Source organism: Coenobita brevimanus, chromosome 52 (genome assembly GCF_032717465.1).
Source record: "Coenobita brevimanus isolate Jiangsu-jjx chromosome 52, ASM3271746v2, whole genome shotgun sequence".
NCBI lineage: Eukaryota > Metazoa > Arthropoda > Malacostraca > Decapoda > Coenobitidae > Coenobita > Coenobita brevimanus.
Window position 1 is genome coordinate 9,549,495 of NC_137005.1, and position 27,332 is coordinate 9,576,826.

At 41.3% G+C, this 27,332-nt stretch overlaps 1 protein-coding gene and 1 non-coding gene across 2 annotated transcripts in view; one reads left to right on the forward strand and one right to left on the reverse strand.

The window, feature by feature from the left end:
- Window positions 1-7,685: 7,685 nt before the first annotated feature.
- The window catches only part of LOC145400468 (uncharacterized), an 86,652-nt gene continuing 67,005 nt past the window's right edge, over window positions 7,686-27,332 (forward strand). The window contains exon 1 of the mRNA XM_080272987.1: window positions 7,686-7,696. The gene's annotated coding sequence lies outside the window, so the exon portion shown is untranslated. The remainder of the gene's footprint in view (window positions 7,697-27,332) is intronic.
- LOC145400606 (5S ribosomal RNA) lies at window positions 9,707-9,825 on the reverse strand. The gene has a single exon (XR_013897475.1). It is a non-coding gene; the product is annotated as a 5S ribosomal RNA (ribosomal RNA).

Genomic DNA, 27,332 nt, shown 5'->3' on the forward strand with positions numbered 1-27,332 from the left:
TCGACAGGGTACAGGGAGGTTTGTCACGGCTTAGAAACACCGCTGATTCATAGTAAAGGCTTGATAGCGATTGTTTTGGGCATATTTGACTGTCACTGCTCCACGCACCTATGATTGCCATGCCATTCGGGAACGCTAAATAATTTTGCTTTAATTGAGGAATACTAATGGCTAGCTGGTAAGTGAATATAGTAAAAGGAAAGAAGACTTGGTGTTTTCCTTCATCCTTTTCCTCCACCTGATTTAGTAACAGATTTTGAATGCTTGTTATTCACTATCTTTCATTATAATATTCACGCTCTTACATCATATGTATCCAGGCACCTCGAAATAAACTGTTCTTGGCTTTGGCGTTCTTCTTATTTTGCATAAAAGTTATATTAAGTTTTTAGTGTTTAAAAGAAAAAACTAAAAACATTAAGTAGTAATAACCAATAGTGTGTTTTATTTCTACATTTTTATCATTATTGTTGTAGTGATTATTGTTTTTCAGTACAATTATATTTCTATTTATCTACTTTTATCCAGACGCCTCAATCCTGAAAGGCAATACAACAGACAAATCGCCTCCATGTCGCCCTGTCCCCTGCCATTACGCTGCCCTCCCCACAGCTTACACCTCCCTCTCTTATATACTTTTCTACTCCATTCCTCCTCATCTCGGTCTCCCTCTCCCTCTCCCCCCCCCTCCACCTCACTTACATACCCTCTCCTAGTTAGTCTTTCACTCTCCGTTCTCTCCACATGTCCAAACCACCTCAGTGTATTTTTCCTAACGCTTTCTATCACATCCACACCACATCATTATAATATATCTAAGAGATATGTATATTTTTTGGTATACTCTTGGTAAAACAAAAATATGGATTGTCTCAGTGACTTTCGATTATATAAAAGTAGTCAACAGCCAATTATCCAACAGTAACAAAAATACTGTGCAAGAAACGCGCGCGCACGCACGCACACACACACACACACACACACACACACACACACACACACACACACACACACACACACACAGTACAACACCAAAGACTTTTATGGAAACTGTACCATCAAGGAGGAATTCGAGGCAAACTGTTTTGTTGGATGCAAGACTTTCTCATAAAAAGAGAAATGAGGACAGTACTAAGAGGAAACTAGTCATCATGGAAAGAAGTGACTAGTGGAGTACCACAGGGTTCAGTGCTGGTACCAATCATGTTTTTAGTGTATATAAATGATATAAACAGTAACACTGGAAATGAGAGCTATCTGAATATGTTTGCAGATGATGCAAAAATACAAAGGAGAATTACTAACACAGACTCTTGTAGGGAGCTACAAGAAGAATTAAATAAACTTCATGAATGGAGTAGTACATGGCAAATGGAATTCAATGTGGACAAGTGTCATGTAATCAAGTTAGGTAAAAGTGGAAAAAGACCTGATTGGGATTATAAGTTAGGAAATAAAACCCTATATACATCAGAAACAGAGAAAGACCTAGGTGTGATTATCAATAACAGACTATCTCCGGCTGACCACATCAGCGAGAAGGTACGGAACATGTATACACTGCTTGCAAAAATGAGAATAGCATTCACATACATAAATGAAGACATGCTAAGAAGGATAATAACATCATTCATTAGACCAACCCTGGAATATGCATCAGTAGTCTGGAGTCCTCATCTCAAAAAGCACATAGACAAGATTGAAAAAGTTCAAAGGGCCGCTACAAGATGGATACCAAGCTTAAGGGACCTAAGCTACGAAGAAAGACTAAATAAATTGAATCTACCAACACTACAGGATGGAAGGAAAAGAGGTGACATGATAATGCTATATAAATGCATATCAGGAAAGGAGAAAATAGACATAAATGATTACTTAACATATGGAGAAGAATCAGCAAGAGGACACTGCAAAAAACTGCATAAGAAGAGAGGTGATAAAGACGTAAGGAAATTCAGTTTCCCAAACAGAGCAATTGATCAATGGAATACACTACCGAATGAAATAGTGTGTGCCAAAACAATTCACAAATTTAAGGATATGTACGATAAATATGGTTTAAGACACGGGACAGTACGAGCTTGACTCATTCCTGTAAAGATACAATTAGGTAAGAACAATTAGGTAAGAACACACACACACACACACACACACACACACACTGCATCAACAATAAAACGAAGATTGTTAAAACCCACACAAATGCAAATCCCCATCACCAGGAAATCAAGAACCACAAGAGAGAGAGAGAGAGAGAGAGAGAGAGAGAGAGAGAGAGAGAGAGTTATTTCCAGGAACCCTCCCAAAAATTATGTAAACACTTGTAATGGTCTGTAAAAACGTATATGCTATGTCCACTGAAGAGGAAGGGGTTTCCAGAATAATAATAATAATAATAATAATCTAATATACTATAGCACTAGCCGTGTGTGTGTGTTCTTACCTAATTTTCTTACCTAATTGTATCTTTACAGGAATGAGTCAAGCTCGTACTGTCCCGTGTCTTAAACCATATTTATCGTACATATCCTTAAATTTGTGAATTGTTTTGGCACACACTATTTCATTCGGTAGTGCATTCCATTGATCAATTGCTCTGTTTGGGAAACAATTTCCTTACGTCCTTATCACCTCTCTTCTTATGCAGTTTTTTGCAGTGTCCTCTTGCTGATGCTTCTCCATATGTTAAGTAATCATTTATGTCTATTTTCTCCTTCCCAGATATGCACTTATATAGCATTATCATGTCACCTCTTTTCCTTCTCTCCTGTAGTGTTGGTAGATTCAGTTTATTTAGTCTTTCTTCGTAGCTTAGGTCCCTTAAGCTTGGTACCCATCTTGTAGCGGCCCTTTGAACTTTTTCAATCTTGTCTATGTGCTTTTTGAGATGAGGACTCCAGACTACTGATGCATATTCCAGGGTTGGTCTAATGAATGATGTTATTATCCTTCTTAGCATGTCTTCATTTATGTATGTGAATGCTATTCTCATATTTGCAAGCAGTGTATACATGTCATCCCTACGTGTCAAGTGGGGTTGGTGGAGGATTAGTGCCCCTCCCTGTAAAACAATTAACTCTAAGCCCTTGGCCACCCCGTCTGGGATACATGGCGTCTGGCAATGAATGAATGAATGATGTATACATGTTCCGTACCTTCTCGCTGATGTGGTCAGGCGGAGATAGTCTGTTATTGATAATCACACCTAGGTCTTTCTCTCTTTCTGATGTGTATAGGGTTTTATTTCCTAACTTATAATCCCAATCAGGTCTTTTTCCACTTTTACCAAACTTGATTACATGACATTTGTCCACATTGAATTCCATTTGCCATGTACTACTCCATTCATGAAGTTTATTTAATTCTTCTTGTAGCTCCCTACAAGAGTCTGTGTTAGTAATTCTCCTTTGTATTTTTGCATCATCTGCAAATATATTCAGATAGCTCTCATTTCCAGTGTTACTGTTTATATCATTTATATACACTAAAAACATAATTGGTGCCAGCACTGAACCCTGTGGTACTCCACTAGTCACTTCTTTCCATGATGAGTAGTTTCCTCTTACTACTGTTCTCATTTCTCTTTTTATGAGAAAGTCTTGCATCCAACAAAACAGTTTGCCTCGAATTCCTCCTTGATGGTACAGTTTCCATAAAAGTCTTTGGTGTGGTGCTGTGTCAAAAGCTTTCTTGAAATCTAAATAGATACTGTCCACCCATCCTTCCCTTTCCTGTATTGTGTTTGTTACTCTGTCATAGTAGCTCAACAGATTAGTAACACATGATTTTCCTTTTCTGAAACCAAACTGTCTTTCTGTTATCATACTGTGTTCTTCTAGATGATTTACCCAAGCTTTTCTTATAAGCTTTTCTAATACCTTGCGTACAACACTGGTCAGTGATACTGGTCGGTAGTTGAGTGGATTTTGTCTATTTCCTTTCTTGAATAAGGGGACAATATTTGCTTTTTTCCAAATATCACGTAGTTTACCTTGACTCAAGGATTTCTTGAAAATTAAAAATAACGGTTTACTTAACTCCTTTGCACATTCTCGTAGTACCCAACATGAAATTTCATCAGGACCACTTGCTTTTCCTCTGTCTAATCTAACTCCTCCTGTATTACTTTTTCTGCTATTTGTATATCTGGTAGTATGTGTGGACATGCATGTTCCACATAGTCCCTCTCAAAAATTTTTTCTTCTGTAAAAACTAATTGGAAATTCTTATTTAGTGCTTCACAAATATCTTTCTCTTGTGTATAAGTGATTCCCTCATCCGTAATTGATTGTATTATATCTTTTACTTTGGTTTCGCTTCTGATATAGCTGTAAAACAGCTTTGGTTGATCACTACTTTTATTTATTATATCCTCCTCACACTGTTTTTGGGCTTCCCTCCTTATTCTTGTATAATCGTTTCTTGCCTGTTTGTAATTATTATACGCCCTTTCACTATTATGTCTTCTGTATCTATTCCACAACAAATCTCTTCTTTCTTTTGATTTTTTACATTCTGTATTGAACCATTTCTGTATTTTCTTATCTGCTTCTTTGTGCTGTGGGATGTACTTCTGGACTCCTATTTCATAAAATTCACAGAATTTTTTATATACAGCATTTAAATCTTGTCCTCTAAGCTCATTTTCCCAATCCACTTCTAAGAAATACTTCTTTAGGTCTTGATAATTTCCCTTTTTATAGTTTAGGCTCTTTTTGTAACTGTCATTTCTGTTTACTATGTCATATGTTATCCTGAAGTTATAATTTAGTACGGTACTGCATGATCGCTTTTGCCGAGAGGAGGGTGATATATTAAACTGTCAGTATCATTTTCTTGCCTAGTAAATATTAGATCTAGCACTGAAGGTACATCAAGTCCTCTTTTTCTGGTGGTTTCCCTCACATGATGCGTTAGGAAGAACTCTTGTACGAGATCCAGGAGCTTTTGGTCCCAACAGCTTTCTTGGCTAATTATATCTAGAGTATTCCAATTTATATTTGTATTGAAATCCCCAGTTGGTATAATTCTTTCTGATTTCTCTTCCATTTTATGTAGTAATGATCTTAAACTCTGAATTGTACTCTCTGCCAGGTCCTCATATTCATCTCCTCCCCATGTGTTTGATCTGGGTGGCATGTACAAATTGGCTACAATTACTTTATCTTCAGATGTGTTGATCTCTACTGCAATCAGTTCTACTTGTGATGGTATATCTAGTTTTATTTCATTGACTTCTAGATTTTTCTTAGTTAATATTATAATTCCTCCTCCTTTTTTTAAGTTTCTGTCTCTTCTCGTATATTGTATTCCTCTAAGTTTAGTATGTCATTGGATATCCTTGGTGTTAAATTTTGTTTCAGTCAGGCATAATATTTGTGGTTCATTTTCTCTGACATAATCATTTATCTCTAGTAATTTAGATACCATTCCATCCACATTTGAGTACATCAACTTTATCATCTTGTTTATATACTTGTCATGACATGGCTCTACTACCTTCCTCCTTTTTATTCCATCCTGTTTGTGTACCACTTTCGTACCTGCAATCCTATTACTTTGTAAAAAAAAAATTTCTTCTCTTCTGATCTTCTCTCATTTTTTTGTTTTTGCTTCCTCCCTTTTCTCTCAGTAATTCCAGTTCCTCTTGTGTTAGGCATCTTTTTATCCATACATTTTTGCACTCCTCTTTTTCCGTAAGATTCTTTGCATTTTTTAGTATCTCTTCCACAGTGTTTACACTTTGGAAAGTCATCTTTAGAGGTCTTGTCTTGCTTTTCTCATATTTCCCTAACCTTTTGTGTTCCTCTATGTCTTTACTACAGATTTCCTCTGATACTTCTTTCAGTAAGCTCATTACATTTGCCATCTCCTTTTTGTCTCTTGTGATCTTGTTTTTTACTTCTTCCTCTTCTATACCAGTGATTACTATAGATTTGTTTATATCTACTGTGTGTGTGTGTGTGTGTGTGTGTGTGTGTGTGTATTTTGGCCAGCCGAACATTTAAATCGCACCAAAATTGACACAAAAATCGCAAAAAATTCGCTGATGTGAAAAAACTTGGTCCCATCACGATTGAAAAACTTTTACTATATTTAATGAAAGATCACAATTTGACCAAAAAACGCCGCTCCAGGCGCCCGGCATAGGATCTCCGTATAAGTTTTTGCCCATAGCTATAACAAAAATATATTATAGCAGCGCGAGAAGGATCAAGTGCGAGGGGCCCGAAGGGCCCACGAGCACTTGTAATAATAATAATAATAATAATAATAATAATAATAATTCTGCAAGTATGATGAGTATGAGAAACTTCAATCCTCATCGGAACTATTTATGGAAAAAGAAGGGAAAAGGAGAAAAGAAAAAAAGGAATGAAGGAAGGAAAGATGAAAGACTGAAGGAAGGAAGGAAGGAAGGTAGACAGAACGATGGGCATAATGAAGGAATGGGAGAAAGGTGAAAAGGAAGGAGGGGAAAATTGAAGGAGAAAGGATGGATAGAGGAAAGGAAAGAGAATGATGAAGGTAGGAAACAAGGGGAAAGAGAAAGAAGGAAGGAAGGGGAAAAGGATGGAAGAAATGAAAATGGAGGAGGAGGAGGAAAGAGGAAAGATGGAGAAGGTATCTAGGACATATGAAGGGAAGCGGAAAAAAAAAAAGAGTGAGAAAGTAAAGGAGAACGGATGATGGAAAGAAGGAGGGAGCGATCGACAGAGGATGGAGAGATAATGAAAGGAAAAAGCAAAAAGTATGGAAGGAAGAAAGGACAGAGGACGGTGGAGGAAATAAAGATGGAAGGGGAGAGGTTTTCAGCATATTTTCCTACTCCTAGTTTCTCACATCATCCTGTCTACCCGGGCAGCATATGTTGGCAGGGTAAACTGTGATGAATGTTGTGATAAATAATGTCAGAATTCGATATAACCCGCAAAATGGATACAGCTGCCTTTTGCATTGCCGATATTTTTCCAGTAACACATGTTTCTGCTCCCTGACAGTTGTATCATTGTTGCATTGGTGAGTTCTCGCACTGTCCACCTCCAGATCAGAGTAGAAACACACCCGAAATATAAGGAGTCTGCACCGTGCAACATATCAAGCGCGTGGATTTTAAGCAGATCAATAATCCTGGCAACGTCCTCGCGACAAGATGAGGGAGATTGCCACCACAGCGACGCTCACTGATGAATTTTTAACAGAACAGTAAATTAATGTCTAGTGTCATATCATGGACTACTGTTACTAGTTTACAAACGCAGACTTTTTTTTTAATGCTCTATCATTTTTAAATATGATAATTTGGCAAAGCAGCGAATCCATGAAAATTTTAACAATTAAATTTGTTACAGTACTTCCATTCATTAATTTTGGGGAAAAAAAGCTGTTCTTATTGACACAGTAATTCGGTATTGACGCAAAATTTCCTTTGTGTTATTTTGTGTTGAACACTTGATTATTTTCTCTGAACGCAGTGTAAAAATTGCAACTTTCATGTTTCTTGAAACTATTAGTTGCCATTGACGAAAAAAATATGTGCACTAATAATATGTTTTTAGTTACTGACCTCACTGAAAAATGGTCTGACACGTGCGTGAAAATATCTTACATTCATGATCTCTGTTGCTGAGTAGCGGGTTCGCCATATTGTAAACAATATATTGTGTGTCGACCTGTGTACCAGAGGCGTTTGTATGTAAGTATTAATATCTCATAAAATTCATATAACATATAGTTTTGAAAGAGTCAAGGCAGCATTATAAGGTTAAAGCAGCTGGGTACGTGACTTGACCCAATAACCTGGGATAAAATCCCAATTAGGTTACCGAACTCTTCACGGATTGTTCATTGGCAAGTATTTACTCATAGTAAATTTTCAGTCGGTTAATCGTTTGGAATGTCTCCAGCATTCTTTTAGACAATTTTCTTGTTTTACACAGTTTTACATGGCTGGTTGGTTTAAATTGCGGTATAACTTTAGAAGTAACCAACGTTACCAATTTTCATTATATTACGTCCCTGAACTATTCTGACTAAGACTTACCTTTTAAGCCTAGTTTGAGTTGGGAGAGCAAATTTTGTAGGGGTAGTCATATAGTGACTTAGGTTAGGCTGTCGCACGGTAACGGATGAATGTTGCGCCGTATTAGCTGGTGCAGGCGTGTGCATTCGGTCTATGTCAGGCCCTAGCTTAGGCCTAGGTTAGGTTAGGTTATTTTGGGTTAGTTTAATGCAAAATAGTTTTTTTTAAATTAATCTCGATGTTGATTTTGGGGGATAAACCCACTTTTGGAAATCTTACTCAAAATTCCAAAAGGGGGATTTTCCCTCCAAAATGAGGGTCAAAACTAATTAAAGCACAGTATTTTGCATTGGAAACCATAAAAATAATAATAAAAGGAAACGTTGGTTACTTCAAAAAATTTACCAAAATTGCTGGTACTATCTTCTCATTACTGGGTACGGTAGATCTAGTTCAGTTTAGCCGCAGTATATACGTACAAAAGCTTCGATGGCTAGCATAAGGAGTCATAGGACCACCTCATAAAATTATTATTTTTAACCTACTGTTGAACTGATTTTTGCACAGGTGTAAAGAAGTGCTTTTTCAAGTAAGAAGTGGATCCATCCTTAAACAAGGAAAATATGATATTGGGTAGGTTAACATAAAATTGGTTAGGCCAACGTGAAAAGTTAAGGTAAATTTTTAGAAGTAACCAACGTTTTTTTTTTTTTTTTAATGATTTCCAATGCAAAATACTGTTTTAATTGGTTTTGACCCTCATTTTAGGGGGAAAATCCCCCTTTGGAATTTTGAGTAAGATTTCCAAAAGTGGGTTTATCCCCCAAAATCAAGATCAAAATTAATTAAAAATACACTATTTTGCATTAAACTAACCACAAGTAATCCAACCTAACTTAACCTAACCTAACCTAGGCCTAACCTAGGGCCTGACATAGATCGAGTGCACACACCTGCACCAGTCAATGTGGCGTGACATTCATCTGCTACTGAGCGATAGCCTAACCTAAGCCGCTACATGACTTCTCCAACAAAATTTGCTCCCCCAACTCAAACTAGGCTTAAATGGTACCGTGAACCGGGGTGACTTTGTACGATTTTGAAGGTTTTTTCATCCTGACACAATTTATTTTGGCCAAAATACTGATGTTAAGTATTACATACGTACGTGAGCCAATAACCTGTAAGTATCTAACAGCTAGATAATCTCAGTATCTCCATCTAGACGTAGTAAAATATTTTATAGGTGTCCGAGGTCACCCCGGACTGGGGAGACTTCGGACTGCCTTGGGGTGACCCCGGACACTCATTAGAAATGCACTGAAATGGGCCCCTAGTAGCTCAGCTGAATGTTTGGACAGTTCTGGGGGGTCTTCGGACACTGCGCAACTTTTAAAAAAATTGCTGAAAAAAATACAAAAAAATACAGAAAAATTACAAGTAAATAGTAGTGATATATAGCAAAAATAGATGAAAAAATAAATTTTCCATTGACTTACAACCCCAGTTTAGTTGATTATACATATACATTATAGGGAGTACATTCCCACGCTATGCGCAGGTTCATTCATTCATTCATTGCCAGACGCCATGTATCCCAGACGGGGTGGCCAATGGCTTAGAGTTAATTGTTTTACAGGGAGGGGCACTAATCCTCCACCAACCCCACTTGACACGTAGGGATGCCAACAGCATCTGGTGTTCCCAGGTGGTCACCCATCCAAGTACTAACCAGACCCAACGTTGCTTAACTTCGCTGATCGGACGGGAAGCGGCGTACTCAACGCGGTATGGCCATTGGCACGATTGTGACTGACTGACCGGACGGTTTAAAGCGTGCTGGCTATTTAAATGCCTAATTAAATGGAACTTGGAATGGAGGAACAGAAGATAGGGAAGGAAAGAGCTAAAGAGTGAAGGAGCTTGGGAAGGAATGAGAGAAGGAGCTTGGGAAGGAGAAACAGGAGTTAGGAATGGAAGGGGTGAGTAGATGAGGAACAAGAGGAGGGAGTGGAGACAAACTATAAGGATATCATACCGGTACCGTACCATATGGTAACTTAAATAATATGTGTTCTCACATCATATTTCCTAGCAGCCTGTCTGACACTTAACTTTCCATCACGTACGTCTGCACTAGCATACTCTAAAAGGCTGCCACGGCGTTCCACCGTATAGTGTCTTCTACCATCACTGGTAGATACACTCACTCTCTTGTAATTTCGAGGCATTGTGGCCTAGTTCATCTCACACTTCATCTGTTATATAAATGCAAAAACAAAGATAAACATGCAGACTATGTACATTGTACAAAATATGTTTTATTACATATAAAAAAAGCAAATTAGATATGCTGTCTGACCTCAACCCTTTAAATATCCATTGTCCGAAGTCACCTCTTTAAATCCCAAAAATGCGTACACATTCACTCATGTCATGTTTACATACATTTAGAATGCAGATTTTAACCCTTTCTCTGTTCCAATCTTCAAGTTAGACGTTAAAGTAAACCTCTAAATGTGTATAAGCGTGCGGTTTGTTATGATTCGTTCACACCAGACCAAGTTTTCCCGTATTTATTTTTTCACCAAAAAATAGCATTGTCTTTATTACAATATATTCACCAGTGGAACATAATATTTTAAAAAGATAATTATACATAACATTTTACAAAACCTATGCAACATTATCCCGTTTAAAGATATACGATATCTTTCTTCGTTTAGCAGCGGCGTAGCATTTAATCTTTTTATGCAAATTTCGTCCGAATCCACCCCGTGTCCGAATTCACCCCGGTTCACGGTAAGTCTCAGTTAGAATAGTTCAGGGACGTCTATCTATCTATCTATTGCCAGACGCCTCAATCCCGTTTGGGGTGGCCACAAACAAATCGCCTCCACGTCGTCCTGTCCCCCGCCATTTCACTGCCCTGCTCCCAACTCACACCCCCCTCTCTCATATACCTCTCCATCCCATCCCTTCATCTCATCCTCGGCCTTCCCCTCCCTCTTCCCCCCTCCACCTCACTCACATACACTCTCTTCGTCAGTCTTTCACCCTCCATCCTCCTGACATGGCCAAACCACCTCAGCGTGTTCCTCATAACACTTCCTATCACATCCACACCACAACGCTCCTTTATATCCTCATTCGTCAGCCTGTCTCTCCATGTGACTCCACAGGCTCCTCTTAAATAACTCATTTTCACTGCTCTCACTCTTGACTTGTGTCCTTCCAACAATGTCCAAGCTTCACTTCCATATGTTAAAGTTGGTAGCACAATACTGTCATGTAGTAACTTTTTCACTTCCATGCTCATTTCCCTGTTTCTTATCACTGCTTTCAAAGAACCAGCAACCTTTCTTCCCTGCTGTACCCTTTCAAGCACTTCACCCTCCAAACCTCCATCCTTACTCATCACACTACCCAAGTACTTAAACGTACTCACATTTTCCAATTCCTCACCATTCAACCTCGCTGTACATTCACTGACTTCGCCTCTCTCAAAGACCATCACTTTACTCTTCCCTACATTCACCTTTAGATTCCATTTCTTGCACACTCTCCCAAACTCATCCACCAAGCCTTGCAGCTCCCCTTCGTCTTCACTCAACAACACAGTATCATCTGCAAACAACAGTACAGGGAGTTTCCAAACACTATCCTCTCTCACCAGGGCCACCCCAACATCCACTACCCTACCTTGTACCTCTTTTATTACCCCATCCATGAACAGATTGAACAACCATGGAGACATGACACATCCCTGTTTCAACCCAACCTCCAAAGAGAAAAATTCACTTAGTTCACCATATACACGCACTGCAGCCTTATCACCATCATACATACTCTTCACAACATTCAACAACTTTCCATCTACTCCATATATTCTTAATACTTTCCACAATCCTTGTTTATCCACCCTGTCATATGCTTTCTCCAAATCCATGAAAGCCGCATACAACTTCTTACCCTTTTCTAGAAACTTTTCCACTAAAGAACTAAGAATGAATATCTGATCTACACAACCTCTTCCCTTCCTAAAGCCTCGCTGTTCTTCTCCAACTAATTCCTCTGTTCTTTCTCTAACTCTGTCAGTAAGTATCCTACCATACACTTTTCCTATTATACTAAGAAGTCAAATGCCCCTATGATTACCACACACTTCTTTTTCCCCTTTTCCTTTGTACAAGGGAATAATTATACCTGACTTCCAATCCTCTGGGACTCTACCTTCCTTCCAGGCCAATCTGCACATCTTCCACATCCACTCTACTACTATCTCTCCCCCATGCTTCAGCATTTCACCACACTCTCCATCAGTTCCTGGGGCTTTCCCCAATTTAACTTTCTTCATTGCTTCCACAACTTCTATCCTACTGATTTCTTCTTGTCTTCTCACCTCCCTCCTTCTCCCAGCCATTCCCCAGCCACTTACACTCGCATTACGTCCATCCTGTATGTTCAACAATTCCTTAAAGTGTTCTCTCCATCTTCTCACTTTTTCTCCCTTCTCCACTAGTAATCTACCATTTTTATCTTTCACTCCCCTGCTAACCTCACTTCCACCCTGTCTTACTCTCTTCACCTCTTTCCAGAACATCTTCTTACAGTCCCTCCACTTTACACTCAAATTCCTTCCAAATTCCTCATCCACTCTCTTCTTACTCTCTGTTACTAATCTTTTCACCTCTCTCTTTCTTTCTACATATAACTCTCTCTTCCGCCTCTCAACTTCTTCCACGCCCCTATTTCTCATCCATTCATTGTATGCTTTCTTCTTTTGTGCCACAGCCTGTCTCACCTCTTCAGTCCACCACGCTGTTCCTTGCACCCCCCTACGTCTTCTCTTCCTCCCACACACCACATCACATGCTGCACATATTTCTTCTGTAAATATCCTGCACACACCTTCCACGTCCCCCATCTGCTCCAATTCATATTTGCCCAATCGTTCCTCTACTTCTCTCTTATACTTCTAAAGTTATACCTAAGTTAGAATAAAGAAGATTGGGATAAGTTATGAAAATTTGGGCTAGGTTTGGATACACAGATGCTGATAAGGGTAATTTGGGGTAATTTTATTAAAAAATGATGTTCTAAGATGGCGTCTGTCTATCATTGCGCACCACATGATGGAATCTTTTAGACAAACACGCTTTTCACCAGTTTTAAAAGAAATAAAAAATGCTGAAACTTGAAAATGCAATCAGAAAATAATTAAAGAATCCCTTGAAGAGCTAGGATAGGGTAAACGAAGAGAAATGCAAAATAAAGTGTGGTTCTGTGCCTCTTTAAGGAATACCCAAGTTGTGTACCAGTTAATTATATTATTTACTCCTCCACAAATATGTTTGTTTTATTTAAGTAGGCTAATGGTTTTTAAGAAGTTGTGGAAATGCACAGTTTACACATAAAGTATTTGCATAACCTCATCAGTCGTACACCTGAGGGGAGTGTGTATTAAACAAACCAGTCCAAACAGGGCCAAATGTAACATATTAGCTGTAAAGCCAGTGTTATTCAGTCCTATTGTATTCATAGAAGTATTGTTCAGCTTAATTATTATAAATAGTATTTTTGGAACTAAGTTACAAAATTCACTTGGGTATTTAGCCAATGGAAGTATAGTATTAGCCAAATTTCTTACTGTATTTCCCCCTCACTCCTTCCCCCCCCCCCTTTTTTTTTTTTTTTTTTTAGTTACAGCCTTCCCTGTGTTTCTAGTGTTTTTTGTATGGTCATTATTGTAGAAAATGCCTTATTTTGCTGTTTTTGATGTGCACTTCACCTCCCACAGTAAAAAAAAAAATCTGACAAAAATAGTATTTAAATATATACATCATATAAAAATCTTATTATGAAATGCAATGACTGATTCATTTATCTTACAGTCTTTATATGATTACAGTAAGACCTCACTATAACAGACTAATTGGGGCTCAAACCATTCCAAAAAATGCGAAATTCCGATGAAAATGACATCTGGACTTCCCCCTGCTAATCTGGACTTTTTGTGATGTATCAGACATTAGTCCAGATCGCATGAACGATTTTTAAACTGTTTTGACTACCATTATGGTACAGTACTGTGTTATAACCTCACTACATTTATCATATGGTATAATACATATAATAATACTGTATTGTACGCTGATAAACTTGTCTTTTATTTGCCTTACTATGGTGATCGTAGCTGAAGTGGTCAGGCAGTCCGGACTGCTTCTGGCTTTATTGGACTTTTTCCAATATACTGTATAGGAATTTAGTCCGGTAGCTCCTCGAGTCCGATAAAAGCGAATTCCGGTATAGTGAAGTCTGTTATATCGAGATTTTACTGTATGAATATTATTTTTCGGGTACTGTAAAAAGAAACATATTAATGTGTATAACCAAGACATTACGTTTCATTTTTTAATGGTCATGTCTGTTTGTCAGGTAGAATGTGGAGTCCCTTACATCTGAAATCCTTTAAATTGAGGTTTGAGTGTATATGTAAATATATATATACAGTATATAAAGTGATGGTCTTTGAGAGAGGTGAAGTCAGTGAATGTACAGCGAGATTGGATGGTGAGGAATTGGAAAATGTGAGTACGTTTAAGTACTGTACTTAGGTAGAGTGATGAGTAAGGATGGAGGTTTGGAAGGTGAAGTGCTTGAAAGGGTACAGCAGGGAAGAAAGGTTGCTGGTTCCTTGAAAGCAGTGATAAGAAACAGGGAAATGAGCATGGAAGTGAAAAAGTTACTACATGACGGTATTGTGATACCAACTCTAACGTATGGTAGTGAAGCTTGGACATTGCTGGAAGGACACAAGTCAAGAGTGAGAGCAGTGGAAATGAGTTATTTAAGAGGAGCCTGTGGAGTCACATGGAGAGACAGGCTGACAAATGAGGATATAAAGGAGTGTTGTGGTGTGGATGTGGATGTGATAGGAAGCTTTAGGAGGAATTCACTGAGGTGGTTTGGGCATGTGGAGAGGATGGAGGGTAAAAGACTGATGAAGAGATTGTATATGAGTAAGGTGCAGGGGGAAAGAGGGAAGGGGAGGCCAAGATGAGATGGAGGGATGGGGTGGAGAGGTATATGAGAGAGGGGGGTGTGAGTTGGGAACGGGGCAATGTAATGGCGGGGGACAGAGCGACGTGGAGGCGATTTGTTTGTGGCCACCCCGAACTGGATTGAGGCGTCAGGCAATAGAAATAGAATATATATATATATATATATATATATACAGGGCTCTTGCTAACTGCCGATGGTTGCGAGCCATTTGGCTCCTAAGGTTTCAGATTTATGAGCCAAATAAATTTTTAGTTGCCAAACTGACTACGAGCCGAAATATTTTACGAGCAATAAATATAGTACAGTCAACCCTTGGCTATCACGGGTTTTGCTATCGCGTTTCATGGCTATCACGGACAGGTGAAATGCAACACGATTACCTTTATCGCGACCTCAAATACTGCTATCGCGGACGATGGTCGGCCAGAAACATTCAAATCGCGCGGGCTCCGCCCATGCGTATACTCGCGCCGTGATTGGCGCGACGTCACAGGCTACCCGAGCGCTGATTGGCCCAAGACATGGTTACAGCTACCCATCCTTCCCTCCAAGGTTCAGAGAGAGTCCGCGTTACCAGTCGACAGCAGCTATAGCCGTGAAGACCTATTGTTCAACCACAATGGCCACCAATACCCCATCCAACCCTCCAACCATTGGTGCACGTAACGTGGCTAACCCAGGACGGCAAGTGAGGAAGAGGAAGAACCTGCCTTATGCTCAGAAACTGGAAATTGTGCGGCTGATCGACGGTGGTGAGAGCAAGTGCAGCGTGGGGAAGAAATTTGGTATCAACGAGTCCACGGTCCGAGGAATCTACCAGAAACGAGAGCACATAAGGAAGCACATGGAATTGGCATCGTCAGAGGGAGCCAGCAACGCCTTGCGGAGTCATAATCAGGTGCTCCTTAAGACAGAACAGTTGCTGGCCAGATATCTTGATCGGCAGGCACGGAGGAACCAGGCGGTGGAGACGCGTGAGGTCGTGGACACAGCCAGGGAGATATATGTTGGGGTTGCAAGGAAGCTGGCTATTGCACAACCACCATTGTTTGTGGCCTCCAAGGGATGGGTGGATCAATTTATGAAACGGCAACGGATCAAGAACAAGAAAATCAGTGGTGAGGCAGCAAGTGCGGACATGGCAGTGGCTAAGGAGTATCCCGACTTTTTAAAGCACGTGATTGAGGAGGGCCAATATACACCTGACCAAATATTCAACATGGATGAGACGAACTTCTTTTGGAAAACCATGCTCAGGCAGACATTCATCACAGCCAACTCTGCCCACGTACGAGGAAGGAAGGCGATGAAGGCACGGTTCACCCTCTTGTTTGCAATGAATGCGTCAGGAACATGCCGCCTTAAACCAACAGTTATTGTGCTAAACGTCCACGGGCCTACAAGCGACAGGATATGAGCAACCTGAATGTGCACTGGATGTCTTCAAAGAAGGGGTACATGTCGGCAAAGCTGTCGCAAGATTGGATGAAGGAGGCGTTCATTCCCCAGGTCAAGAAGCATTGCGCCCAAAACAACATCCGCTTCAACATTCTGTTGCTGCTGGATAATGCCCCAGGACATTCACCTCTACTGAGGGATGCAGACCCTAACGTCAGAGTTGAATTGTTGCCACCCAACACGACATCATTGATTCAGCCCCTGGACCAGGAGGTAATATCTGTGGTCAAGTCTGCCTACTCGCGACGGCAATTCAGGATAATGAGGGAAGCTACCAAGGACGCCCAGCTCATCCAGCACCTAGTGGACAGTGATGGTGATGATGATGATGATGACGAAGTGCAAGGTGATAGTGAACATGACAGAAAAGTGTTTCTTTACTGGAAAAAGTACAATATTAAGCAAGCTGTGGACTTAATGGTGCAATGCTGGGATGATGTGACACAGAAAACAATTCATCACGCTTGGCGAAATATTTTGGAGGGGCTACCTGAGGACCGACGTGGGAATGTGGCAGGTGAGCCACAGTCTGTGCAGGCGGAGATTCAGGCAGCAGTGGAAGAGGCACGGCAAATTCCTGGGACTGGCTTTGCTGACACAACGGAGGACGACATTCGTGACATGATTCAGCCACCCCCTGTTACTGTAGCCGACATCCTAGAGGAGGAGAATGTGGCAGAGGAGGACAGGAGTGAGAGTGGTGAGGAGAACATCGGTGGTGATGCTGGGAGTCGTGGGGGACTCAGCATAGCCAACATAAAGGAAATCATCGACTTGGGTGTAAGGCTACGTCATCTCATCGAGCAAGATGTTAGCGCCAACAGTGAGGCAAATTCTTCGGCGATTATGAAGGCACTGGAAGGTTACCACCAACAATACCATGCTCATATCAACAACCTACAACAACGCCAGATAACAGACTTCCTACGCCGTCGCAACGAGGCTCAGCCCAACCCACAGCCAGGACCATCCCGTGAACCTCAGGTGGATTCTGATAATGGAGCTGATGACTTTGAAGGTTTTGAGGGTCCCTTCCAGACTCCTGATGAAGCTGATCAATTCCTAGACGAGATAGAACGTCGGAGGGGTGGCCAGTAATACTCCACCCCAGCCTCGGAACCCCTTCAACCCACCCAAGCCCCTCATCCTCTCCAAAAATGTTAAGTAAAATGGCTTATCACAGTTAATTCTGTTTTATTTATAACCTTTATGTACTGTACTGTTGTTAATTTGCAGCATTGGTTTGTAATCCCAGGTATTTTAGTGAAGGAGATGTGAAAATAGGGTAAGGTTGGGGTAAAGTTGGAGGTCGGGGAACCAATTAGAATTTTTCCCATTAGTTCTTAAGTATGGCTATCGCGATTTTGGCTGTGGCGGGTCGCCTAGGGTACCAATTATTCGTGATAGCCAAGGATTGACTGTAATCTCCGCAATATCCGGACGCCCGATTTCTGGACATTTTCGTCCCAGGATCCAATATTCCCAAAATGGGCCAAAAACCACAAAAAATCCGACTTTTTCCCACCCGTAATTTGAAGTTGGCGCACGTGGCGCGGGCCAGCTGTGTTTTGGTGCGTCGTTCCGCCGACGTCCGCTAGAACACCCCTGCATCCTCCCCACTTACTGCCTGTCTCTCGTGTGTGCACGCTTGTCGTCATGGCCGCCCATGTGCTCGCTTTTGTGGTGGTGCCTTACCTGTTGCAGGCTCTCCTGCTGCTCTCGTGCCTCTTCTTCGTGTGTGTGATGATGGCCCCACTGCCTGAGAAGAGGAAGAGAGTGGTTTTGACTCTCGAGAAGAAGAGGGAGATATTGGACAAGGTGGATGCGGGATGGTCTTCCTCTCGCATCCTTCGTGAATTCAACCTGGCCCGATCTACTTTGATTTCAAGAGATCCCCCGACAAACTCATGCAGTACACGGCTGACTTCTCGTCGAAAAGCAAACGCAGCGTGGAGAGGAAGGTGATGTATACTCCCAAGCATGTAGAAGTCGACCGCTCCATGTTGATTTGGTATCGACAGCAACGTGCTGCTGGTGTGATGGTGCGTGGCACGGAGCTGAAGGCTGCTGCTGAGAAGTTCGCAAGGCTTCACGACGCCCTAGACTTCAAGGCATCCGAAGGTTGGCTCTTCACGTTCAAGTTACGACATGGCCTTACCAACCGTAAGTTTCATGGTGAAGCTTTGGACGCCAACAAGGATGGGGTAGACGAGTTTCGGCACAAGGTGAAGCGCTTGATCGACAGGGAGGGCCTCACTCTCGGTCAAGTCTACAACACTGATGAAATGCTTATTCAATCGCTCTTTGCCTAGAAGACTCTAGCCAAGGAGATGGAGAAGCGTGTACCTGGCCGCAAGCTCTACAAGCAATGGATATCTGCTTTGTGTTGTGCCAATGCTAACGGCATGCACCGGCTCAAGCCCGTTATTGTTGCCTGTGCAAAGCAGCCTCGGTGTCTTCGTGGGGTGATGGATGTCCTTCCTGTCATCTGGCACCATTCCTTGAAGGCATGGTTCACAGCCTAGATCTTCAAAGACTGGTTCCACGGCCATTTCATCAAGGAGGTCATCCATTACCAGACGGAGAAACTGGGAATCCCACACGACCAGGTAAAGGTCCTCCTCCTTGACAATGCACCGACCCACCCTGTGTGACAAGGAGTTGGTGACTGAGAATGGGCGCATTAGGTGCATGTTTCTGCCACCTAATACTACTGCTCATCCAACCAATGGACCAAGGAGTGATTGTGGCAACGAAGAGGCTGTACCGACGGAAGTTCCTGGACGAGGTGATGGTTGTTCTCGAGGACGAGGACGAGCACAGGGAGGGACGGGACACGCGAGGCCAGCTGACTTTGGAAAAGCTTTGCCGCTACAACATCAAGTCTGCCATCTACAAATGGGCCAGTGCATGGAAGGAAATCCCTGTCAAGACTCTAGAAAATGGTTGGTCTCGTCTGCTTCTCGGAATGGATGTGGAGCACGATTTCCTAGGTTTTGACATGGATGACTTCCATGCACGTCTACGTGCATATGGAGACGATGTTGATGTGGACGAAGTGTGTGAGTGGCTGGATGACAACGAGGGCGATCCTGGGTATCAGACATTGTCTGATATCGAGATCTCATCTTCAGTTGCAGGTGTCAGTACCCAGCTTGAAGATTCCGACGAGGATGGCAACGATGATGCGGACTCCTCTCAGCGTGACACTACTCCAGCCATCCCCAAGCTAAGCGCACTCCGGGAACACCTGGAGTTCGTTCTGGACTACCTGGAGCACCCGGACTGTGACAGGGAGATGGGGCCCTTGGGACTTGTGGAGGAAGTGCGCGCTTTCAGGCAGCGCATCATTAATCGTCAAAATCGTCGTTCCTTGTGTCAATCAACCATTGACAGCTTTTTCAGGCCCATGATCCCTGCTGTGCCCAGCCCTGGCTCCACTCCATTGCCTCCTCAAGACAGACCCTCATGCTCCGAGCCACAGCCCAGCACATCAGGCACGGTGGAGTCACCACTCGACGTGAGTTTGCGCCTCTCTTCCGAGTCGTCTGCAGTGGGTACGCCATCACCACGACGCAGCGACGCACCCCTAGGTCACCTGCATGAGGTACTCTCAGACTCTGACAGTGATTAGATGCCTAGAACTTCTCCACTAGACCACACGGGAATTTGCAGTGTTGTTCAGTGAAAAAAAACGGTGCATAGTGTTAAGGAATTTGAGTTCTGAGTGAAAAGACAAAGATTTATTTGACTTTCAATGTAACATAAATTAACTAGAGTGTGTTATGTTTAGAAAATGGTTTTATGAATGGAAAGACTTTTAGTGCAGAGTGCAACACTTATTTCATTAAGGTACAATGGAGCGCAAGTAAGACATGAGTGCGCAGTGTTAAGTGAATGGAATTCTGAGTGCAAATGACTAAGTTCAGTGCAAGACTTCATTAACAGTGTACTGCAAGTGCTTCAGGAACTCCTCCTTACTGTCAGAGTCTGAGAGGAGGCGGGTTATTCATCGAGATGGCCAGGGACTTGCTGTAAGTACCCAGAATGTTTCATATTGTACTGTATTTTCCATACTCACCTGTAACACCTCATTTCACTCTTTTATGTCCCTTATTGGTGTGAATAGTGTCTTAGGTGCTATGCATGTGCAGTAGGGAGGTGTTTTTCTGAGTTAGGCTAGGTTAGGGTCCATAACTACCAGTCCAGGAGCCAGGGACTTGTTGTAAGTACCCAGAATGTTTAATATTGTATAAACTCACCTCTAAAACCTCATTTTATGTTTTTTTTTGCATTTATTTCAGTCTTTCATGTCCCTTATTGGTGTGATTTGGGTCTTAAATAGATGCAATGCATGTCGAGAGGGAGTTGTTTAGGTGTTTTTCTGAGTTAGGGTCCTTAAGTACAAGTCCATAAGCTGGGGCCCAATATCCGGACAGGACCACTTTCCGGACGTGCCTTTGGCTCTATTACATCGGATATTGGGGGGACTGCTGTATTTATTTACACATTGTGATGATTAGAATCATATAATGAGGTTTTAAACATTCACAATGGTGACAAGGAAAGACTTAATAATCGATCACAACGTGTTTCGTTCATTTAAGTGAGATTTATTTTGTAGTTTACTCCTCGCTCAAGTGGATGTATTTTCTCCTCGCCAAAAGGCGACTTGCATGTAAAATTTGTTCGCCAAAGGGAAAAAATACTCGCATTTGCGAGCTGTGGCTTGCCAAACATGAGCCCTGATATATATAGGCTATATATACACTCAATCCTCATAAATCACGGCAATTTGGGTCTGGACCACTGCCGCAATTTACAAATTCCGTGGTTTATAAATAATAACTCTTATGTGAAAAATGAATTTGGGTCTGGACTTGGGCCAACCACACCCCACAGCACCCTACCTACACCTATCTAGGCACCATCAAGCACAAACATACAAATTTAAGAATATTCAGTGCATGTATTTAATAGAAATAAGCAATGTTAAGGGATCTCACCTTAATCCTATGACGATATTGCTTAAATGAATGGAGTGGGGTGGTGTTGGGAAGAACTTACAACCTCTCAGCACTTGTTCTTCCCAAACTCTTTCGCCAGCTTTGAAAACGTCTCTCCCTTCTCAACACGACAAATGAGCTCCAAACGTTGACTGTACGACAATGGCGGCTGCTCTTGATGCCATACTGCTTAGAGCGCTTCATCGGGGGTTCGGGAGGGGCCATGGAAGGTAGGAGGCAGGGGGGGGGGGATGGTGCACAAAAAAAGGCAGGCAGCTCTTGTACTCCACAGTGATGATCTGTAGTGTGCGGACTGGTGGGAAGAACAACAACAACGTGGCGGCATTAGTATGCACGCTTGCCATCAGGGACAGGTGGATTGGTTATTGGGTCGCGATTTTCAAATTGAATGCCACGGTTTACAATTCTCCTCGGAAAAGGCCCACTTCGGTGCCTAGGTCCGCAATTTTCGTGACTTAACAGCGATTTATGGGTGCCGGCAGTCTGACAGCCACTTAGCCGTGATTTACAAATCCGTAATTTATAAACTCGCGATTTACGAGGATTGAGTGTAGATATAGTGGTGGGTGGGAGTGCTCACCATCCACTCACTCGATGTAGTGCTGCTGTTGGGTGTCCGCCGTTTCCTCTCCTCCATCCTTCTTTTATTCCATCCTCTTCTGTCTTTCTTTTCTTCATTCTTTCCCTGTCCTTCTGCCTACGGGTGACTTTACACTCCCTCTTCTGTCTTTCTTTCCCTCATTCTTTCCTCCTCTTTCTACCTGTGGTGAGGACAAGCCAAATGGTTTCCTGAACACCAGGAAACCATTTACTACGCTGGGTGGTAACCATATAACCAAATTTTGGTGCCTGGTGGTTTAGTGAGTAATTATTGCACTCCAATCGGATTGAGCCATTGAAGGCTTATATCCAAGGGGTGGTTGGGGTTGATTGCTCATGTAATGCTACTCAGGGATGAGTGAGGCTGGTCACTCTTATCTTAAATGTCGGGACCAACTGCCTAGCCCCGGGCTCTTACGCTCCTCATGGGGCAATATAGGATTGGGTGATGGATGGATATATAGTATATATATTTTATTGCAGATATATATATGTATATATTTTATTCCTGATATATATATATATATATATATATATATATATACATACATACATACATATATATATATACATATATATTTACAGTATATATATATATATATATATATATACACTCAATCCTCGTAAATCGCGTGTTCATAAATCACGGATTCGTAAATCACGGCTAGGTGGGCGTCAGACTGCCGGCAACCTTAAATGACTTAAGTCACGAAAATCGCGGATCTAGGCACCCAAGTGGTCCTTTTCCGAGGAGAACCTAAACCGTGGCATTCAAACTGAAAATTGCGACCCAACAACCAATCACCGCACGTCCCTGGTGGCATATGTGCATACTAATGCCGCCATGTTGTTGTTGTTCTTGTCCTGCCAGTCCGCACACTACAAACCGTCGCCGTGGAGTATGAGAGTTCCCTGCCTTTTTTGTGCAACTTCCCCCCTGCCTCCTACCTGCCATGGCCCCTCCCGACCCCCCAATGAAGCGCTCTAAGCAGTATGGCGTCAAGAAGCTGCCGCAGTTGTCGTACAGTCAACATTTGGAGCTCATTTGTCGTGTTGAGAGGGGAGAGAAGTTTTCAAAGATGGTGAAAGAGTTTGGGAAGAACAAGTGCTGAGAGGTTCTAAGTTCTTCCCAACACCACCCCACTCCATTCACTTAAGCAATTTCGTCATAGGATTAAGGTGAGATCCCTTAATACATGCACTGAATATTCCTAAATTTGTATGATTGTGTTTGATGGTGCCTAGATAGGTGTAGGTAGGGTGCTGTGGGGGCATGTTGGCCAAAGTCCAGACCCAAATTAATATTTCACATGAGTCATTATTCATAAATCACAGAATTCATAAATCACGGAATTCATAAATCACGGCAGTGGTCCAGACCCAAATTGCCGCGATTTACGAGGATTGACTGTCTATATACATATACATATATATATATATATATATATATATATATATATATATATATACATATATATATATATATATATATATATATATATATATATACATATATACACATACAGTAACTTCTCAAATAACGCTAGAGTTAGGTTCCTGGAGATGTCGCGTTAGTTAAAAACGCATTTTTAAAACATAAGTTTCCCATAAGAAACAGTGGTAATATTGGGGGTTACGTTCCTGGACTCTGGGAAAGTCAACCCATCTGGGGAGTTATGCTACTCTAAACTTAAAAGCAACAATATTAATTTTAAGGAAAATCCACGTAAAAAACAAAAACAGTATATTTGGGGAGAAATAAACAACATTTGAGCCCTAGTTGGGCCGAAGCATTGTTTACTTCTCCCCAGATACATACTGTTTTCGTTTTTTACAGGGATTTTCTTTCAATTCTGCTTCATTCATGGCATTGTGAAAGTTCCTCAACATTATTAATGCATTAGTAGGTCATAAAAACACTACAGTAAAAGCAACATTTTCATTACAGTACAGGTAAGTAGGTCACAAATAATAACAACACACAGCCTCACTTCATCTATGCATCACTCGTGGTCTGCTGCTGTCCCTCCTCACCCAGCTACCCCACCTCCTGCCGCTTCCCACCCTAACTTTGTTGTCCCTCCTTGCTCTCCTGTCCTTCCTCTTCCCCTGACTCCCGTGCTACTGGTGATGAAGATAACTCCCTTAAGTTTTCTGTCATCTTCATAAAGAACTGCTCTATCTTGGTCTGAGTGGTTTTCTTCTTTCTGTTCTGCAGCATCAAGTTGTAACAATGTAAATCTGCCATCACTTTCCTGGCCAAATTTTGTCCGAAAATGAGCCAATTTGCTCAGAATATGGCCAAACTTCATTTTTGAATATTATAGTTTGAATAAAACCAGTTTAAGCAACAGACAAATAAAAAATTGTATTTATGCATAAACTGCCACATACGGTATATCAGCTTGGGACTGTCCAAGGTGAGTGCGGCTAATTTGAAATCATCATGTACGTGTAAAGTCGCGTTAAATCGAGAAACCCTTGTTAGTTAAGGATATCTCCTTAAATATTTGCTCGTGTTAAAATGAAAACGCATTTTTTAAACTCGTGTTAGTTGAGAGGTTACTGTATATATTATTTCTAGTATATATGTATATATATATATATATATATATATATATATATATATATATATATACAGTAATCCCGCATTTTTTGCGGATTTTTTGTCTACGGTTTTGCCCTCTCGCGGATTTTCTTAGCATTAATAAGTTCAACAAAAATATCCTTGAATATACAGAAAAAAAAAAAAAATGAAATTCCCGCAGCTTCCAATTGTAGCGCGGTAAACTCACGTCACCCTCTGTCCCTTTCCCGTGGCCCCTCTGCCAGTGTTACCATATCTAGCATAATATTATTCTTTTAGCATAATTTTGATCAAATTTTCGAGTCTGGAATATTTTTTAGCATATTAGAAGTTTTAGAATCATTCTAGCATAATTTAGAATGGAATGGAATATTTTTAGAATAATTTTATAAAAGCTACAAATCAGAGAGAGAGAGAGAGAGAGAGAGACGAATAAGGTAAGATGATGTTTGAATAGTTGGTTACTTTCAGCTTGGGCTTGGTTGGGTTGGATTAGGTTAGGTTAGGTTGGATTAGGTTAGGTTAGGTTTTAGGTTAGGTTCGATTTGGTTCGGTTAGGTTAGGATAAGTTTGAGCTTTGTACTTTACCCATGAAACCTAGGTTTTTCCGATGGATTTTGGTATGATTCATTCGATTTTCAGCTTCATTTCAGTCGGAAATGACCATTTTGTGTGTTTCCCCCCCTCCCTATAACCCCCGATTCCCCAAAGATCCCTCATTATTTCAGGGGGATGGGGGGGGTCATATCTCAAAATCTGGTTATTTCCGACGGAAATGATGCTCAAAATCGAACGAATCACATCAAAATCCATCAGAAAAACGTAAGTTTCGTGGGAAAAAGCAGTATGGGTAGATACCGATATTTATCCTCTTACTGTATGTAGGTTCATTTTAATATTTTCATAGTAAACAATATATAATTAATATGTTGCACGAATATGTATAGAATTTTATCATTTAGCTTCAAGTTAGCATAATTCATTTTTTACCTGGAACAAATATGCTCAATCTAGCATAATTTTTTCATTGCCCTAGCATAATTTCATTGTTTGGATATGGCAACACTGCTCTCTGCCTCGCATTCTTCAGTCCACGCCTGACTGCCTTAAGTGGCTGTTGTGGTTGTAACCACACTATGATATGAGTCTCTTGCCTCCCACTTGCTTTCCACATGGCCCCAGGACGTAAGCCAGCCTCACCAAAGGCTAATAATACAATTAGTAAGAACTCCAAAGTGACAAAACGATCAAGTTATGACCTTAGCAGAGAAAATTGTGTTACTGGACAAGCTAAGAAACGACCGTGCGAGTGTTTGCTATCACCAGTTAATGCATCTTTTTATTTTGTACTGTTTTGTTAATAAATGTGTAGATAATTGTGTATTACAGTACGGTGTTTACGTTTTTCCTTCATAATGGAGTATGTGCTTTCAATCTTGTAAGAAGGTATTTCGGGATGAGTATGGAGGTTTCGGGACAGTTCGCAGTCACAACAAACACAAAACAATTCGCCTTCATTAATGAAGATAGCTATGGGTGACGCTAGAATATAATTCAAAGACGACTACAGCGAGGAAGAAACAAGTTAATTATTGACTAAAGGTGCAACTAATAAATAATATCCAGAACCTACGTTACTGAACATAGACTTTGCTGGATCCCCCTGAAATATAGTTATTAAAGTATTGATTAATTAATAATAAGTATATTGATGAAAATATTGATTAGTATACAGTATTTATAGAATGGCGGGGAATCGTCCAGGGTGCGAATTGTTCTGAAGGGGAATCGTCCATGTTTTGACGGGGAATTGTCTGACGGCGAATTGTCTCGCAATCAGTATGGACATGGACTGTGTGATGGGCAGCATGGTGGACACAAGTGCAAGTTTTCAATTGTTAATAGAGTATTCGCGGAACTGACTTTTCGCGGGGGTTACAAGAACGTAACTACCGCGAAATATGCGGGATTACTTATATATATGTGGAGCCACTGTGGTGCAGTGTTAGAGTGTGTGTTTCGTACATGGGGAACCAGGGTTTGCGCCCCCCCTGGGTAATAAACTTCGGGAGCGTTCTTCCAGCCACGTACTCATTGGCGGACACAAGGGGTGCTGTTGTTGAACCAGTGTCGCTTACTAAAGTATGCTTGCACCCAATTGGCTTGCATGGGCCGATTACACTTGGTTCACAGACACACACATATCCAAAGCCACTCCAATGCTACAATTACACTTACAAGCACTTCTCACCCTACGTACAATCTCTACCAGACAGCCTAACCCACTTGGTAGGGATACATTGGCTGTATCGTCCCGGCTTCGGTTGGGATAGGCCAGTCCTGCAGTGGACACTCAAACGGGTGCTGCTGATGATATATGTACAGTAAACCCTCATTATACGATGGGGTTCCGTTCCTGAAAACCCCATCGTAAAGCAATCCATCGTATAGCAATCCCATTATAACATGGAGTCAATGGGGATACGTTCCCAGACGTGCCTAAACTCTCACATACACACACCTTAGCACTCACATACATGAAATATCCTTATGTTTAAACATTTAAAGTAAC